This window comes from Otolemur garnettii, unplaced genomic scaffold (genome assembly GCF_000181295.1).
Source record: "Otolemur garnettii isolate 467f Iridium unplaced genomic scaffold, OtoGar3 scaffold00001, whole genome shotgun sequence".
In the NCBI taxonomy this organism is placed as follows: domain Eukaryota; kingdom Metazoa; phylum Chordata; class Mammalia; order Primates; family Galagidae; genus Otolemur; species Otolemur garnettii.
The window spans coordinates 63,900,237-63,919,210 of NW_003852396.1; positions in this window are offsets into that span (position 1 = coordinate 63,900,237).

Sequence of the window (18,974 nt, forward strand, 5' to 3'; positions counted from 1 at the left end):
GGATTGAATGGCAGGTCTATTTTTAGATCTCTAAGTGTTCTCCAAACATCTTTCCAAAAGGAACGTATTAGTTTGCATTCCTATCAGCAATGTAGACGTGTTCCTTTTTCTTCACATTCATGCCAACATCTCTGGTTTGGGGATTTTGTGATGTGGGCCAATCTACTGAAATTAGATGGTATCTCAAAGTAGTTTTGATTTGCATTTCTCTGATGATTAAGGAAAATGAGTATTTTTTATGTGTCTGTAGGCTGTGCACCTGTCTTCTTCAAAGAAGTTTCTCTTCATGTCCCTTGCCCACCCTGAGATGGAATTACTTGTTCTTTTCTTGATAATATGTTTGAGTTCTTCTGTGGATTCCAGTTATTAAACCTTTGTCGGAGACATAACTTGCAATTATCTTCTCCCATTCTGAGGGCTGTCTGCTTGCTTTACTTACTGTGTTCTTGGCTGTGCAGAAGCTTTTTAGTTTGATCAGGTCCCAGTAGTGTATTTTTGATGATGAAATAACAACAGACTCCTTAGAAATTCAAAAAATCCTTAATGAATATTGCAAGAAACTTTATTCTCCAAAATATGAAAATCTGAAGGAAATTGGCTCAATACTCTTAATCATCACACTATATTGCCTTTAGGAAAGATTGTTTAAAAATGTTAGCTGGACTTGTTCTATCTAGAATGCCTTTGAGAAAGCCTTGTGAGGACTTCCAAGCTGATATAGAACACAATGGTCTCATTATATTATGTTCATGCTTCATATAAGAATATAGTAGGGAAACAACTTTTTTCTATTAAATTTCTGGAATGGTTATATTGCTGTTTACATTGAAATCTGAAAATGAAAGAGTATTTTTTTAGTCATTAAAGTCATGCTAAAAAATGATTGGAAACAAGGATAGCTATTCAATGAGTGAGAAGAGGGGGCTGATTTAGTAATTATATAATTTAGGCTTTCATCTTCAAACCCTGTCCTCTCACAGGCTTACTGGAATATAGTGGATGTGAACCTGTTAATCAATTACATATTTAAAAAATCACAGCACTCATTCTTTTCTACAAATAATTCATCATCATTGTATAACTGACATCCCAGAGTGATGTATAATAGTGAGTGCTTATTGTTGAATGCAAGACAGCTTTAAAAACAACTAAAATGTACTATAAAAGTAAATTAGCAGACCTCATGTTGTGATTCTGGATTCTTGATTGACTTTTACCATCTTGGTTTGTTCACACCGTATAGGGAGAAGAGTCTGTTCAACCCTACTAAATAAAACTTTTAAAAGTTATGGATTCTGAATATTACTAATACCATTTTATGGATAAAACCTTATAATTAGCTTACTTTGAAACTATCTTATGATAATCTCAAATCTGTATTCATTTAAGCATTAATCATTTGATTTGAGCTTTGTTATCCTTTTATTTTTTGTCCTTTAGACAATAAGATTAAGTCTTATAATTTTACCTCAAATGTAAAAATCTAATTGTGGTCTTGCTAATTCTACACTTTGGAGCTTATGGTAGTTTAAGATTAATGAATTTATATTATATTTTCATTAACTGTGGGTAGAAAGAGAAAAGACAAATATTATTTCTGTGATTGAATTCTAGGCCCAGTGATGTATGATTTTGTTGGAGAAAATATCATCCAGAATTCTTCATTGTTCCAAAATCACATAATGAGAATTCAGGGCTTTGGAAAATGAATATGGAATCCATGCAGGATAGTTCTACCTTTGAATAGACATAGATTTCAAAGATTTCAGTAAACAATAGTAAATATTTAGTGAGTGTCTGTTCTGTGACAGGTGTTCTTCAAAGAATTTTGTATATGTTATCTGATCCAGTTGTTCTACCACCACTCTAATGTTGAGGGGTGTTAGAAACTACTCTGAACTCTTTATTCAGGATTTTATTTCTATTTATCAGCCTGAAAGAAGAGGTAGAATAGTTCGCCTATATAAGCCCTTACAATCTTAATTTGATCCCTAAGCATTTGTAAGGAAAATAAACTCCATTTTTTTAGAATTTCCAGAGAACTTAAAGAAAGAACCTATACAGAGAACTTATGACTGAATTGTTAGTGAGAAAAATCTAACCTGTAGTACCCCAGATGTTCTCATATATTGATAGATATTGAATTTAAATGTGATGTCTGTTTATCTCCATTCTTTTGACTTGACTTAATGACTTATCTATGGAAAATTGCTGTCATAGAAACGGTAATCACTCGTGTTCTGATTATAGAAGTGAAAAATGAGAAATGATTTTTAAATAGAAGATTATATATATTATAATGTTTAAAACTGTAGAAATACTATCCTGATGTGAAGACAGCTTACAACACCAAAACATATTTACAGTAAATGTCAAGGGAAGGGACTAAAATGTAAACAGGGTGAAACTGAATAATTAAATTATGTAAAATACTTTTGTATGAGGCAAATGAGGTAATGAGAAATAAAAAATATTTAAGGTACTGGAACTTTGGGTATATTATTTTTCTCAAGAATTTACTTATAAATAACAATTTTTAAATGTGAAAGAATTATTTTAAAAATCAATAACATTTTATAAGTCAATTTTCTCTTTTTTATGTCTCCTACTAAGAAAATTAAAATAGTTTCAAGCCTAAATAAAGTTTTGAGTAAATGATCCATGGCAGTTTTATTCATTTAAATATAATATTTGATTCTTAATATGCCATCTGCCATAGTACATTAGTCAAAGAAATCTTCCCTGGAGCTTCTGAGGTAGTTTGCACTGTGCGGAACACATATCTGTTTAATTAGAACACTTTTAGCTTAAACTTGAACTCTTATTGCCAAGGGTACAATGTAATTAAGAATATCTTATTTTTTAGTAAAATGTAATTAAGAATATCTTGGGGCCATTTAGTCAGAATTGCCCCAAGATATCATAGGTAATTTTCCTAATCAATCCATAACTTTCCATTTTGGATAGTTTTAGCATTCTTTGGTTTATCTTATAATTGTACATAATGCACCACCAAAGAGGTTACATACATTGCATGAGAGAGTATGACATTCCTCTAGGAAAATAAACTAGAAAAACTATCAACACAGTTATTTGTGTAACTGGCTAAAAATTTCATCATAGACAGTAACATGTGAGTTGGTGCATTGTCATGATGCAAGAGCCATGAGTTGTTAGCCAAGATTTTCAGTTAAGATGTTCCTAACCATTTCTCCATCATTGGTTACTTGGTCTTGTATGCTTCTCACAGTCAGCTGATAATTTTGTTGTATAATTCAAAGAAGTTTTTCACTGTTTTCTTCAGTTCTGCATTGCTGGCCAACCTGACCTCTCTTCATCAGTTCTGCTCTTAATTGGCCCCCTTGACTTCCCTTTATCAGTCATGCTTTTTCTCCTCTAAGCAAAACATTTAATCCACTTATACTGCTATTTTATTCATCACATTCCCCATAAACTTACATTAATGTGTCCCTGATTTCACTTCCACTCTTGCAAAGTTTAACAAGAATTTAATGTTTGTTCATTACTCTAATTCAAGTTCCAACATTCTCACATTGGCATGCAGCAACAATAATGAATATCATTTTGCAAGACACCACCCCATGTTGACAGAAACACAACCCTGAGACTGGTAAGCCTACGTTGTGAAACCTTACTGAGTTGTTTGTACAGTGCGCTCATGTAACTGCACAGTGGCAAGTCCATGCACTTAATTATCAGTCCTGGTGGCCTGGCCAAACTATGAGGAAAGGAATATTTAAAAAAACATGAATTATTTAAGTTTGCTACTTAAACATCACCTTAGGGAATGGCTCAGTTGGGACAGTAACTAGCTGTGTTTCCAGCACCTACACCCATTGCAATTATGACACATTTGGAAATCAACAAATCAACTTTAATGAGCCAAAGATATGCAATGCTTTATATAACTGCAGTTGCAAAAGTGCTTTTAGAATATTTGAACATTCAGAAAATTTACCTTTTATTCCACAAGTGGGTTATTTCAATATGAAAAGAAAAGAGCAAGCAACTAGAATGGAGACATGCTCTTACCCTATTTCCAGAATAACAAAATATTACTCTGCCACTATACAGGAGGAAAAGACAGAATTTTTGTAAATGTATGTGAGAAACATTATTGGTACACTTTATTTCTTTTTGTCCTTTTATCCTAAAGTTATATCTATATAAACATAAATTTGAAGGAAAGATTATTCTGTTGCTTATTGAATAATTAATGAGTAATTTGAAAAATGTATCAATTCAACAAGTATATTTTATCTACACAGTATTCCATGGTACTATTATAGGTAATTGAATAAATTAGTAAAAAACAACAAAAAAATAAAAAGCTACTACCATAACAAAGCCATTTATGGAGCTTATGTTCTGTTAGGGATGTGGATGGGGCTGCTGAGTTGAAAATGGTACATATGAACAAAATATATAAGGCAATGCAAAATTATAGAATATTATATTATAATACATTCTTGGTAGAAAATTAAAGAGATGGAGAATGCCCTGGGATGGGAATTGCATAAACAATTATACAATCTCATCTCTGAGACTTCCCTGAAAAAGTGACAGAGTTTACTAATGAATTAGTAAAGGGTATAAGAGAAATAATGAGTGATTCTCAAATAATATGACACATCACATTTATCTTTTTCCAAGTCTATAAAAAATGGTTCCAGATAAAATTTATATTTTGGACCTTATATATCTTGTTTAGGGGTATTTCATGTAGCAGTTTTATAACAGGGCAAGGCTCTAAACTAATCTTTGTTATGATTTCCTTATCTATAAAATGTACAAGATGCTATTGTCTAACACACGAATATATTGTTAAAATTAAATGAGTTAATATCTACTACCTGACTTAGATCATATTTTATTATTTTATCATTAATAGCATTCTTAAGATCAGAATCTGTAATCAAAATCAGTCTATTATTCTAAAATACTTCTATAATATTCTAGGACAGAAGAAGATCCCCAAACAACCAAAGTTCAAATAAAGGGAAGGGAAGGAAGTCTATACAGTCTGTATCTTCATAGCAGGAATGTGATTGGAGAATGGGTGGGGGGAAGGCTTCAGGAAGAAGAAACAATAAATAAATTGGGGGAATGAGAAACTGATTGTACCCCATTCTCCATCAATCAGATTTGTCTTTTCTCTTTATTCCTTATTTGGGATTGACAAGGATTCCCATGAGGCCTGATCTTGCTGGGAATTGGGCTACATCTCTGATAACTCAGTTCCATAATTGAGATGGCAAATTTCTCCAGAAGTCAGAAACTAAAGGGTTTCAGGTGTAGCTATGATAATGGCCAACACAGTAATAGAGAAAAAAGAGCATATTGAAATGAACTGGATCTGTGATTTGTGAGCCAAGAGTGGCAAGATTCTCCCACAGTTTGGCTTCCTGACCTTCTCTTGTTGTGAGCTCCTGTTCTCCCCAGTTCTCCCTGCCTTCTCCCATTCCCCTGCCTTACAGGCAAGCTCCTGTTCCCCCACCCTCTCCCATTCCCCCACTTCTCCCAACCTGTTCTCATGCTCTCCAGAATTCAAAGAGGCACAGAAAGTCCCAAGTTTCACAAAACCCCCCAAGTTCTCTGTGGATGAACAATGGTGGAAAACTCACCAAGGCTTGATTAATTACTGTTGTATAACCATAGCCATTGTGATTTAAGATGTATCCATTAATCAATTATTGTTATATAATCATAACCATTGTGATGTGAGATGTATCCATTGACAACCAAGCTGTAACCCTGCCAATGACAATGTTCCTCATCACCCCCTGCTCCCTTAAGCTACACAGAGAGAAAAAGGTATAAAAGGCAAAAAACCCTGCACTTTGGGGCCGCTTGTCTCAAAATAACAGCCCCCTGTGCAGGTGTAAATAAATCACCAATTAATAGCATCTGAGTGGTTCTGAGTTAATTTTTTCTTTTTTTAAAAATTTTATTTCTTATAGCATAACTGTGTACATTAATGCAATCATGGGGTACAGTGTGCTGTTTTCATATACATTTTGAAATACTCTCATCAAACTGGTCAACATAACCTTCATGTCATTTTCCTAGTTATTGAGTTAAAACGTTCATGCTCTGCTTTTAGAAAGATTCACTTGTACCTTTGTAAAATAAACCATAGAGGTGACCCCACCAATCTCCCTCCCTTCCCCATCCACCTCCCTGACCTTCCTCTCCCACCCACTTCCCATATTCTAAGGCTATAATTAGGTTATGATATTCCTATAAAAGTTATGAATTAGTTTCAAAGTAGGGCTGTGTACATTGGATACTTTTTCTTCCATTCTTGAGATACTTTGCTAAAAAGAACATTTTCCAATTCCATCCATATAAACAGAAAGAAGGTAAAGTCTCCATCTTTCTTTAGGGCTGCATAATATTCCATGGTGTACATGTACCACAATTTATTGATCCATTAGTGGGTCGATGGACATTTGGGCTTCTTCCATGACATAGCAATTATGAATTGGGCTGCAATAAACATCTGATACAAACATCTTTGTTGTAATTTGATTTTTGGTCTTCTGTATATATACCTAATAAAGGAATTGCAGGATCAAATGGCAGGTCTATTTTTAATTGTCTCAGTGTTCTCCAGATGTCTTTCCAAAAGGAATGAATTAATTTGCATTCCCACCAGCAGTGTAGCAGTGCTCCCTTTTCTCCACATCCACACCAATATCTCTGGTTTTGGGATTTTGTGATATGGGCTAATCTTACTGGGGTTAGGTGGTACCTCAAAGTAGTTTTGATTTGCATTTCTCTGATGATTAAGGATGGAGAGCATTTTTTCGTATATCTGTAGGCCATGCGCCTCTCTTCTTTAGAGAAATTTCTATTCAAGTCCCTGGCCCACCCTGAGATTGGGATTGCTTGTTTTTTTCTTGCTAATACGTTTGAGTTCTCTGGGGATTCTGGTTATTAAACCTTTGTTGAAGACATAACCAGCAAATATCTTCTCCCATTCTGAGAGCTGTCTACCAGCTTTATTTACTGTGTTCTTGGCTGTGCAGAAACTTTTAAGTTTGATCTGGTCCCAAAAAGTGCATTTTTGACATTGCTTCAATTGCCTGAGGGGTCCCTCCTCATAAAATTTTCATCCAAGCCAATTTCATCAAGTGTTTTCCCTGCACTTTCTTCTAGTATTTTCATAGTTTCATGTCTTAAGTTTAAATCTTTAATCTAGTGAGAGTCTATCTTAGTTAATGGTGAAAGGTGTGGGTCTAGTTTCAGTCTTCTACAGGTTGCCATCCAGTTAGCGCAGCACCATTTGTTAAATAGGGAATCTTTTCCCCACTCAATATTTTTAATTGGCTTGTCAAAGATCAGATAATGGTAGGTAGCTGGATTCATCTCTTGGCTCTCTATTCTGTTCCATACATCTACCTCTCTGTTTTTGTGCCAGTACCATGCTGTTTTGATCACTTTCGATTTATAGTATAGTCTGAGGTCTGGTAACGTAATTCCTCCTACTTTGTATTTGTTCCTGAGTAATGTCTTTGCTATTCGAGGTTTTTTCTGATTCCAAATAAAATGAAATATTATTTTTTCTAGATCTTTAAAGTATGACAGTGGAGCTTTAATGGGGATTGCATTAAAATTATATATTGCTTTGGCAGTATTGACATTTTAACAATGTTGATTCTTCCCAGCCATGAGCATGGTATGTTTTTCCATTTGTTAACCTTGTCAGCTATTTCTTTTCTTAGTGTTTCATAGTTATCTTTATAGAGATCTTTCATGTCCTTTGTTAGGTAAATTCCCAAATATTTCATCTTCTTTGGCACTGCAGTGAACAGGATAGAGTCCTTGTCTGTTTTTTCAGCTTGGCTGCTGTCACTGTTTTTTCAGCTTGGCTGCTGTCGGTGTATATGAAGGCTACTGATTTATGAGTGTTGATTTTGTAACCTGAGACACTGCTGTATTCCTTGATTACTTCTAAGAGTTTAGTGGTAGAATCCCTGGTATCTTCCAAATATACAATCATATCATCTGCGAACAGTGAAAGTTTAATCTCTTCTAACCCTATATGGATACCTTTAATTGCTTTTTCTTCCCTGATTGTGATAGCTGAAACTTCCATTACAATGTTAAAGAGCAATGGAAACAATGGGCAACCTTGCCTGGTTCCTGATCTGAGTGGAAATGATTTCAACTTAACTCCATTCAATACAATATTGGCTGTGGGTTTGCTGTAGATGGCCTCTATTAGTTTAAGAAATGTCCCTTCTATACCAAATTTCTTAAGTATTCTGATCATGAAGGGATGCTGGATATTATCAAACGCTTTTTCTGCATCAATTAAAAGAATCATATGGTTTTGGTTTTTTAATTTGTTTATGTGATGAATTACATTTATATAGATTTACATATGTTGAACCATCCTTGAGATCCTGGGATAAACCCCACTTGGTCATGGTGTACGTTTGTTTGTATATTTGTTTGATGTGTTGCTGGATTCTGTTTATTAGGATTTTGTTAAATATTTTTGCATCAATATTCATTAGTGATATTGGTCTATAATTTTCTTTTCTTGTTGGTTCTTTTCCTGGTTTGGGGATCAGGGTGATGTTAGTTTCATAGAATGTGTTGGGTAGTATTCCATCTTTTTCTATGTTTTGGAAAAGGTTGAGTAATATAGGTACTAGTTCCTCTTTAAAGGTTTGGTAGAATTCTGACGTGAAGCCATCTGGTCCTGGGCTTTTCTTTTTAGGGAGATTTTGTGTAGTTGATGCTATTTCAGAGCTTGATATAGGTCTGTTCAACATTTCCACTGCATTCTGGCTAAGTCTTGGGAGATGACATGCTTCCAAGTATTAGTCAATATCCTTCAGATTGTCATATTTCTGGGAATAAAGTTTCTTGTAATATTCATTAAGGATTTTTTGAATTTCTAAAGGGTCTGTTGTTATTTCATCTTTACCGTTTCTGATTAATGATATTAGAGACTTTATTCTTTTTTTCTTGGTTATGTTGGCCAATGGTTTATCAATTTTGTTGATGTTTTCAAAAAACCAACTTTTTGATTTGTTGATCTGTTCTATAATCCTTTTGTTTTCAATCTCATTTAATTCTTCTCTAATTTTGGTTATTTCTTTTCTTATACTGGATTTGGGATTGGAATGTTCTTCCTTTTCCAGCTGCTTGAGATGTCTGAGTTAATTTTTTCATAACCCCAAGTTTATTTCACTCTAGCTAACATTGCTTTTACTACTTTTTTTTTTACTAATGAGATTGAGTCTACTACTGAAACTGACAAAGGTTCATGTGCTTCAACTTGAAAAGATTGGAAGAGACACAGATTGAGTGCTAGTGAAACTAGATGCATTATCTTGGGTATTTGGGTATCTATCATGTGACTTGGGTATCTGAGTATCTAAGTGACCTGTGACTTGGGTGTTTGTGTATCTATTCCACAAACTGAAACTTTAAATAGTGAAGGAAATAATGTCCTCAAAGATGGAAAAGTAAGATGACATGATGACCATATGGAATAAAATTAAATAAGTGCTATAAAACAACATTCTGCATGTTGTGCTTTAGAGGAGTGGAAAATCATATCTGGATTATGGAATCCTGTGAGGCATTATGCAGAAGGTATGCTTGAAGTGGGTCTTGGAGAACAATGCTAGACAGACAGAGAAGTTACTCCCTTATCCTCAACTTGGTAATTGTGTTTTTCTTTGGATAAAAGTTATCATATTTGGCTTGCAAGATTGTTGGACATTTTTGTCACAGTTGTAGGCAAGGTTACATTTGAATAAAAATCCTAATGAAAAACTTTACAAAGACTCTCATTCTTTAAGATTTTTTCCCACATTGTAACATGTTTTTATAGGCCTTTCTCATCAAAGCTTTGTTTTCTTAAAAGCACACATTTGGTAACAGCCAACATAAATATTTAAATTAGAGAAAGTGTGAGTTTGCAATCAAAATTTTTGTTCAGCAATCACAACTGATAAACTCACTGACTTTGAACATGCACACTAATCAGCATTTCAAAGCCCTTTTTCATGTTAAGAAATTGACATTTGTCAGTAATTATATCAATAGACTTCAGAAATATAAATTTCAATGTGCAATCTCAATACTTAAAGCCTTTCCAGAAAATATAGGTAAAGAAAGTAATTCCAATTCTATGAATTAGAGTGAAAATACCAAAAAAACCATCTTCAAATTTCAAAAATGTGGTCTATCACAAAAGACTCAAGGTGAAAAGTCAGGTCTCAGAGAGTGTTATGAACAAAACCAAAGGAAACAAACTGGTATGAAATCAAGGCCAAAAAAATCATTGAGCTCCACTAATCACAGACCTCTGCTATTTAAACCCTGTCTCTTTGACAGTCATTCCATGGGTTTGTTGTTCAATTTGAACTTGGGTGCTGCAGGACACCCACATGAAAAAATCAAACATGAAGTTAGAAGTACTGACTTGAATTTCTGCTTAGATAGCAAAACAAGAAATGTAGATGAGGAGATTGCCTACACAGAGATGATATTACAACTTTGGGAGTGACTGGTATAAAAGAGAAGAGATTATGTTGAATTATGTTGATTATGTTGATTATGATTATGTTATGAATAGAGCAGTGAATATCAACCATAAATATTTCTAGAAATCACTCAGCAGGTATTTTAAAAATATAGGTCATGGAGTATATCTAGAATAATAGATATCTTGCATCAGAATCTTAGAGAGACTAATGTACCTTAGGAATTTGACACTTTAAAAACATCTCTGCATATACATGTAGATTTTTTTTAATTAAAGAAATGTCTTATGAAAAGACTCACAAGTTGGAAAACAGGAACCATTTTTTCTTTTCCTACACACACAAAAAAAAATCTAAAAATATTTCTGTGCTTAACATCTTGTGTGCATTGTAAGAACCATAGAAAAGTTTAATTAGAAGTGCATTTGTATCTACACTGTTAATTCATCTTTTTACTTGTGTCATAAAGAAGTAATCACTTGTTTATATAAGCATTTTCATCATTTTGTTATCCCAAGTATAAATTAACTGTGGTCTTCATAACAACTAAAGGAAATTAGCCAGAGTTTCTCACATAATTTATGAACTAACATTTTAACATGTAACGTTGCTTATTAACAACTACCGCCCCCAAAGGAAGTAATCACTCAACAATACAAACGAGTGTCATTAAGAAATGGAAATCTTTTAATAAATGGAGGATGTTTTCATCATTTCAAATGGTAATACTAAATGCCTCAGTTACAGCTGTTTTTCTTTTTGTTTTCTTCTGAGTGGGGGAAAATATTTGACAGATGGGGTCTATTTTCTTAACATACGATATTCTTTTATTATTAAACTTCTTCCTTAAAAGTTGATAAAGTCAAATTTCTTCCTCATACATCCTGAACTTGGACATACTCACTCATATTCTCTAATTATGAATGGTTTTGCTTAGGTAAAAGGAAGCCCTACTGGCTTTTCCACTGCAGGACACCTGCTGAAGTGTCCAGGTGTTTTTGTTGTTCCTGCTCAGGCTTTTGAAATTATTATAGCTTTGGAAGGATTGTGCTGTTAACTAGACTAGATGAAACATCACTTTCTACTAAACTCCAGGAACTGTTCTATTCACAAATGCATTTAATGTTACATATTTTGATGTTTAAGTCCTTTTTTATATGCCTGGGATTTGCCTTTTGCCCTAAGAAATATTCATGTAAAGCTTTTAGTGCCCTTGACAAACATCATAAAATTTTCTTCATTTCAGAATATTAGCTTGTTTCATTTGTGTTCATGCTAGAATATAAGGCTCACATTCAGAGTTTTAAAGATTGAAAGTAAGAAAGAAAGCAAGAGAGACATATAAAGAGAGAAAACAAGAGTGCACTATAACCAAAACATGTAATTTTATATGAATTTACAAAAAGACATAAAGACTAAAAGCCTAACAACTCTAAACAAGGAAAGTTAAAATGGGATAAAAACATTTCTAAGCAAAAGGCATAAGACACTAGGACAGAATGGATAAAAAACTACACACCTGGGCAAGGTAATCGCATTTATCTCCGCATGGTTTCATCCATGTGGAATTACTCTCAACACAGCAGGGGTAGCTCTCCTGCTTTATTTTTATTTTTCTCCCCATAAAAAGCCTTTAAAAAGAGGATGTAAATACTCTAAAAGCATATAATGACATAAATCTGCATGTTGGAAATTCTGCCAATGCACCATGAAAAAATCGAACAGTAAAGTGAACATTTATAAAAAAATAATATTCTTTCAATAATTATTTATAGAGTTCTTATTTTGTGCTGGATACTATTTTAGATCATGTGATAGTCAACATAGACATTGCCACTATTTACCTTGTAAAGAACAAAAACAGATATTAAAAATAATTTTCATAAGGACAAGTGACACTTAGCTGTGTGTGGTGGTGGGTGCCTGTAGTCCCAGCTACTTGGGAGGCTGAGGTAAGAGAATTGCTTAAGCACAGGAGTTGGAGGTTGCTGTGAGCTGGGACGCCACAGCACTCTACCCAGGGTGACAGCTTGAGGCTCTGTCTCAGAAAAAAAAAAAAAAAGAAAGAAAAGAAAAGAAAAAAGGACACATGACACAGGAGGTGTGAAGGAAACTCAGTGTGATATTGGAATGTACCAACCATTCTACTGAGGTGATAAAGTAATGGGTGTACAGAGTAGATGGGATAACATACCCAAAGTTGTAAGGCTTGAGAAAAATTATAGCATTTCAAAGAGTACTGGGAGTTCAGAATGAATGGGAAGTGGAGTCCGTGTGACAGGTGGGACTAGAAGAAGTGAAAGCATGAAAGGAAGCCAGGGCCCAGAGCCAGAACCCAGCTGGAAGAGCCCCCTATAGGGGTAGCCATTGAGGAATTTTAAGGAGAAGAATGAGCTCATTAGCTCATCCTATTTGTTTAAAACTACTCTGCATGCTGTGATGAGGGATTGGAGTGAAGCCTATGGAGATGTGGGGACACCAATTAGGAGAACTAATATGGATGAAGTGAGGGAATAGTTTCAACGAAGTAGGAGTCTCAGGGTAGAGATTTTAGGAGTACATATTGATCAATTTGCCTTCAAAATTTATAAATGTCTGGAATCCTCATTTTATATTTTAAGAAAATGTAAATCTCCTCCCCTATTCTACCATAAGCCACTCGTAGACTCTGAGACTCCATTCAGTTCAATGGGCCACAAAAGTGATTTAAATTAGAATTTTGCTTTGAACACTGTTTATCTTCATTTTATTGTTTGGAGGTAGGTTTTGAGTTAAAGGTGGTAACAGTAATTTTTGTTCACTCCTGGCAAGTCTTTGGTAGCAGCCCAAATCTCTTCAGAATATATGGGTTCCAAGTACTCTTAATTTTCATACTCTAGTACTTCGCCATAAGCAAAGTAGGAGCACTCCCACTGCAGTGTCTTATTTCAAACACATATTGTCTGTTCTGGTTACTACTGTTGCTTAACACCTTTACTTAAGAACATCTGACTTGATACATGAAATGTAAAAGTAAATGAGGTAGATTGTATTTTCTAAATATGGCCATACATTATCTCACATCCCACCCGTGTATTCTTTTGAACATTACCACTCTGCCATTCAGATTTGGTACCTAATTACTCTCCTGGAATATGGGCTGGCTTGTGATTAATTTGTAACAAACTGAATTTGGAAAAATGATGCAACGTGACTTCTAAGACCTGATTATCAAAAGTAATATGATTTTTGGCTTGTAATTTGGAAAAATTACCTTTGGAGCCATGAACCATGATATAAAAACTATCTTGGTAGTACCTTATTTTGAGGAAGTGCAGGAATCAGAGAGAAGCCCTGAGACAGTTCTGGTTAACAGCCTTAGCTGTGGTACCTGCCAACAGCAAGCATTGACTGTTGGACACATTTACACAATTCTAGCTCACTTGTTCAAGTCACCTCAGCCTTTACAACTTTCCGGATGAGACTTTAGACGTCATTGGACACATCAAAGTTTTCCCAGCTGTACTCTCCATTACAGACTAGAGAATGCATGAACTTAAATATTTGTTTGATTATTTAAGTCATTCGGTTGGGTGGTTTATTATACATAACTGTAACAGTTAATGTGGTTACAGAGGAGAGTTGATCTGCACTGATAATATTTAAATAAGCAACTCCATCTTTTGACAACTAGGATTTAAATTAAAAAGTACAATAGTCAAAAATGTCAAGCTCATTTGTTTTCTTATTATTTTATGTAATTAGGTAACAACGAGTTTAGAAATAGAGAAGACATAGATATTATTGAAACTAAGTAAATTTATTTGAGTTTAGCCTTTCTGAAAAAACAAACTTCCCTGCTTCCTAGAAATTCTTCATAAGGCTATCATTTTTTTCTAGGACTTTGCATCAAAATGGAATCATTAAACATTAGATGACCAAAGGATATTTTGTTTTAGAGTGCTGTGAAAGGCAAAGGACAATTAAGTTCTAGGATCTAAGAAATTCACTGAGTTATTCATTATAATGGAATTGTTCATTATATAATTTCTCATTCCTTTTTTTGCAGTTGTTTTTCTTTTCTTTTTTTTTTTTTTTTTTTTTTGGCCAGGGTTGGGTTTGAACCCACCACCTCCGGTATATGGGGCCATCACCTACTCCTTTGAGCCACAGGTGCCACCCTCTCATTTCTTTTTTTATTTCTAGGTTTTAGAGGAAAATTATAGGTGTGTTGTGTTAAGGCTTAATCAAAAGGAGGAAAAACAGATGGTCATATAATGATGATTTTAACAAACCAAATTATTTAATTTTCCCCATGGAAAAGGCTTGTTATACTTTATATGATATTCAGTGAGGTGCCCTTACATGGCATTGGGAAGTCTGTAGTTTCCACTTATTCTATACTGTTTGCCATCGTGAGACTTGTGTTGGATGTCTCGCTCGTTGGATGGGGATTTACAAGCAGACAATATGATCAGTTGAAGTTATGCATATCAATTTGGAAATAACAGATGAAGCTGGGTACCTTCCTTTTACAAAAGAATGAAACATATTTTCGATCAGAGGAAAGAAAGTTGAGAAGTTACATGTGTTTCTTGTCACTTATCCCTGTTGAGCAAGATTATGCAATAACGTAAATGCTTTGCCAATTTTAAACAGCATATGTATGTTATATATGCAAATTCAACTCATTGGGAGCTTTGCAAAATCCTCTTAGTCTATTGTAAATATATTGCTGATGAAGGATTGCCAACATGGATAACAAAAGTGCATTTTTCTATAGGGCCATGTGTTCAAGTGGCCATTTAATAAATAGTCCTCTTTATATTACTGTGGTGCATTGGTGACATTCTATGTTGCCTAGCGAACTCTTTTGATTTTGTCATGTGCCTAATTTGGGAAACTTTTTATTCATTTCCATCATTCAACAACTGATTGTAATTAAAAATAAAGTAATGATTAATATTTGCCTTATTGTAGTACATTAAAACCCATGGATTCAATTGTTTTTATAATTATGATTCTTCCAAGAAATATATTTCAGGTCTTGGCACCAACCTAGGAATTTTGAAACAGAGTACTGTGGAACGTTTTCGATATGTAAAATCCCAGAAGCAACAGAGTTCAGAGGTGGGCTGATTCTCTGGCTGTGTCTGTGCCTCACCTCACTCATTGTGCTACATATTCTGGCCCCCTAACCCCACTGAAACTGTTTTGTTCTTTCCCAGGGCTCTGGCGATCCCAAGGATGTTGAATTCAATGGAAACCCCTCGTGGGGTCTGATACAGCAGCCCTCCCATTCTTAGTTGCCCCATATCAGCCGCCCTGGTTTCCTTCTGTTTCTTGCTATGGCTTTCTCAGCAGATCTTTTGCTGGATGCTCCTTTCTTACTAGACTTTCAAATATTGGGATGCATTATTTAACAAATGAAAGAAAAATGTTTCTTTGAGGATTAAAATCATTACGATAGATACAAGAAGTAACTCTGAAATGGTCCCTGACTTTAAGCCTCTTTTAATATAGAACAGGGGAGATGGGTCTCAATAAACGTAAAGAAGGCAGAAAGAAGAAGAGATGACCTCCATAGCATTGCAATCTTCCTTCTTCTACCTTCAGGTCCCTTCAAGTGTCTTCTGGACACCACAGTCAGAAAGAGTCTAAAATGCTATAACGATATACTTCATCCTATTGGGACTTTTCCAGAGACCTCCCATCTCAGTCAGAGTAAACCCACTGTGTGACGTACCCCCCTGGCCCTCCCTCTGTAATCTGGCCCCTGGATGCTTTTTCTCATGTGTTTTCAGAGCATTCTTGCCTGCTTGGCCACACTGGGTCTTGGTGTTCCTTAGACATCCAGCGGTGGTCCTGCCTCAGTCTACAGTGCATGCCCCTCTCATCTCCCCATGGCAGCGTTCTCTCCTCATTGAGGTTCCTGCTTTACCTTTGGAAGAGGATTGTGTACATCAGAAAGACTCATGATGTCTCATGTTCCAGGCTCTTATCTTCATTTTGAATGGAGTCACTTTATTTTTTTTTTAATTTTTATTTATTTATTTTTTTGAGACAGAGTCTCACTATGTCACCCTCAGCAGAGCGCTGTGGCATCACAGCTCACAGCAACCTCAAACTCTTGGGCTTAAGAGATTCTCTTGCCTCAGTCTCCCAAGTAGCTGAAACTACAGGTGCCTGCCACACTGCCCAGCTACGTTTTTGTTGCAGTTGTCATTTTCGTTTAGCAGGCCTGGGCTGGGCTTGAACTCACCAGCCTCAGTGTATGTGGCTGGCACCCTAACCACTGAGCATGGGTGCTGAGCCTAAATGGAGTCACTTTAAAATAAACATCAAATGGAAAAGAAATTACAAAAAGAAGCTACAAAAGTGGAAGAGTGTGGCTTATGTGCAGCTTGGTTAAGACTCTGAAAGAACCGGTAGCCTGGGCTAGACGGACGCATCTGAGTTTCATTTCCTTTTTGCTGCTGGTGACTGGAGCTCCTTCTCTTAGCAAAACTCACTTTCTAAAGAATAAAACATATAAAGCATAAAAGGCCCTGTGTAGTAACACAGTCATAGGAAAAAAATGTATATATATAATGTATTTGAGGTACCCAATTTGTTCAATAAATCCTAGTGCTTCAATATTTAATGAAAATAATATATCATATATACTCTTCTTCTTTTTTTTTTTGGAGGGGACAGAGTCTTACTTTGTTGCCCTCTATACAGTGCCATGGTGTTATAGCTCATAGCAACCTCAAACTCTTGAGCTCAAAAGATCCTTTTGCCTCAGCTTACCAAGTAGCTGGGATTATAGGCTCCTACCACAATGCACAGCTGGTTTTAGAGATGGGGGTCTCACTTTTGCTCAGGCTGGTCTCAAACTCCTGAGCTCAGCAATCCACCCACCTCAGACTCCCAGAGTGCTAGGATTACAGGTGTGAACCACCATGCCCAGTCTAAGATATATATATTCTTAAAAATAATTATCATTCACTTAACAACTGTTTGATGAGAACCTACTTGTGGCATCTAATGCAGGTTATTATTAATTAAATAACAAGCATATTGATATTAACAAAATTATAGTTATTGTGTAATAAATCCCAATAATCGGTAGTGAACTGAACTCAAACTCATGGAATGGCTGTTTTAAGTTTAGTGTTCTTTCTTCTAACATTACAGCCATTATTCATTTATTTAAAAAAAACTTTTTTAGTGGTTTAGCCCAGCTTGAAAGAGGTAAAGTCCATAAAGACAAAAGAAAATAAACCAATTCACTGAAAACTACCAGTAATTTATAGGAATGAGGAAAATGCTTTACCTTCTTGGGAGATGCTATTAATGATGATGCCCATAAAGATATTGACAGCACTGATGATAATCAATGCATATTGAGTATTTACCATGTCTCAGGTACTTGTAAAAATACATCACTTAATTCTTACATGATCTAGTGATACAGGCATCATTATGGTCCTCATTTCACTGATGAGGGGGAAAAAGCACAGAGAAGTTAAACAATTTGAAAAAAATTGCACAGGTAAGGAGTGACAGACCCAGTGAAATGTCAATCTTTCTTTAGAGGGTAGAGATTCTGACAGTGAGATTCCAGATAAGCGAGTTGGTAATGTCAGGGACAGATAAGGAATAAGGGGTGATGGAAAAAGCAGACAATTGCTGAGACAAAGGAAGCTTCCCAGCCCAAGATTTTTAGATAGAGCTATCAGCACTTCTATTAGACAACAGGCCCCCAGCGGTGACAACACAGCAGACCACAGAAGCTGAATGTCAAACCACGAGGGCATCTGTGATTTCTGATGACAATGATCATGGGCAGTTCTAAGTAGGGCACCCAAAAATTCAGAGGTGGAGCCCTCTAAGAGGTGGTGATTTGGAGTCGTTCCTTGTAGTATCATTTACATTTGCCATGACCCGTGCATACAATTATATACGGAATTGTGGGAACCATTATGGGATAGGAGCTATGTAACTTTAGAAATATATAAACATGAACTTAGAAATGCATAAACATTAGAATTAGGCAGAGCAAAACTGGGGCAGGGAAAATAAATAGTCCGTGGGGAAATCATAAAGGTGTCCTTCCTCATTTGCAAGAAAGAGACCCACACTTTTCTCTCAGATATGGTCTTTCTGCTTATAAATTCAGGTGTGTTTTGTTAACCTATTTACTTAAATGAGATAAAACCTGGCCAACTGCCTGCCACTGCTGTGTTGACTTACTCTCTGTTCACTGGCTTGACTGCTACTTGGTTTCTTCTTTTTGTGCTGGCCGTGGTTAAGAACTTTCGGTTTCTGAGCTTTCTGAGGTTTCTGAAGGCTGCTTGCTAATGATAACCAGAGAAAGCCCCAACTAGGACTGGGGTCTCTGAGACCCAACCCCCCCCAACAGATAATACATTTTTTAAGTTAAATGAAAGTAGGATATATAGAGAGAGAATAGCTTTT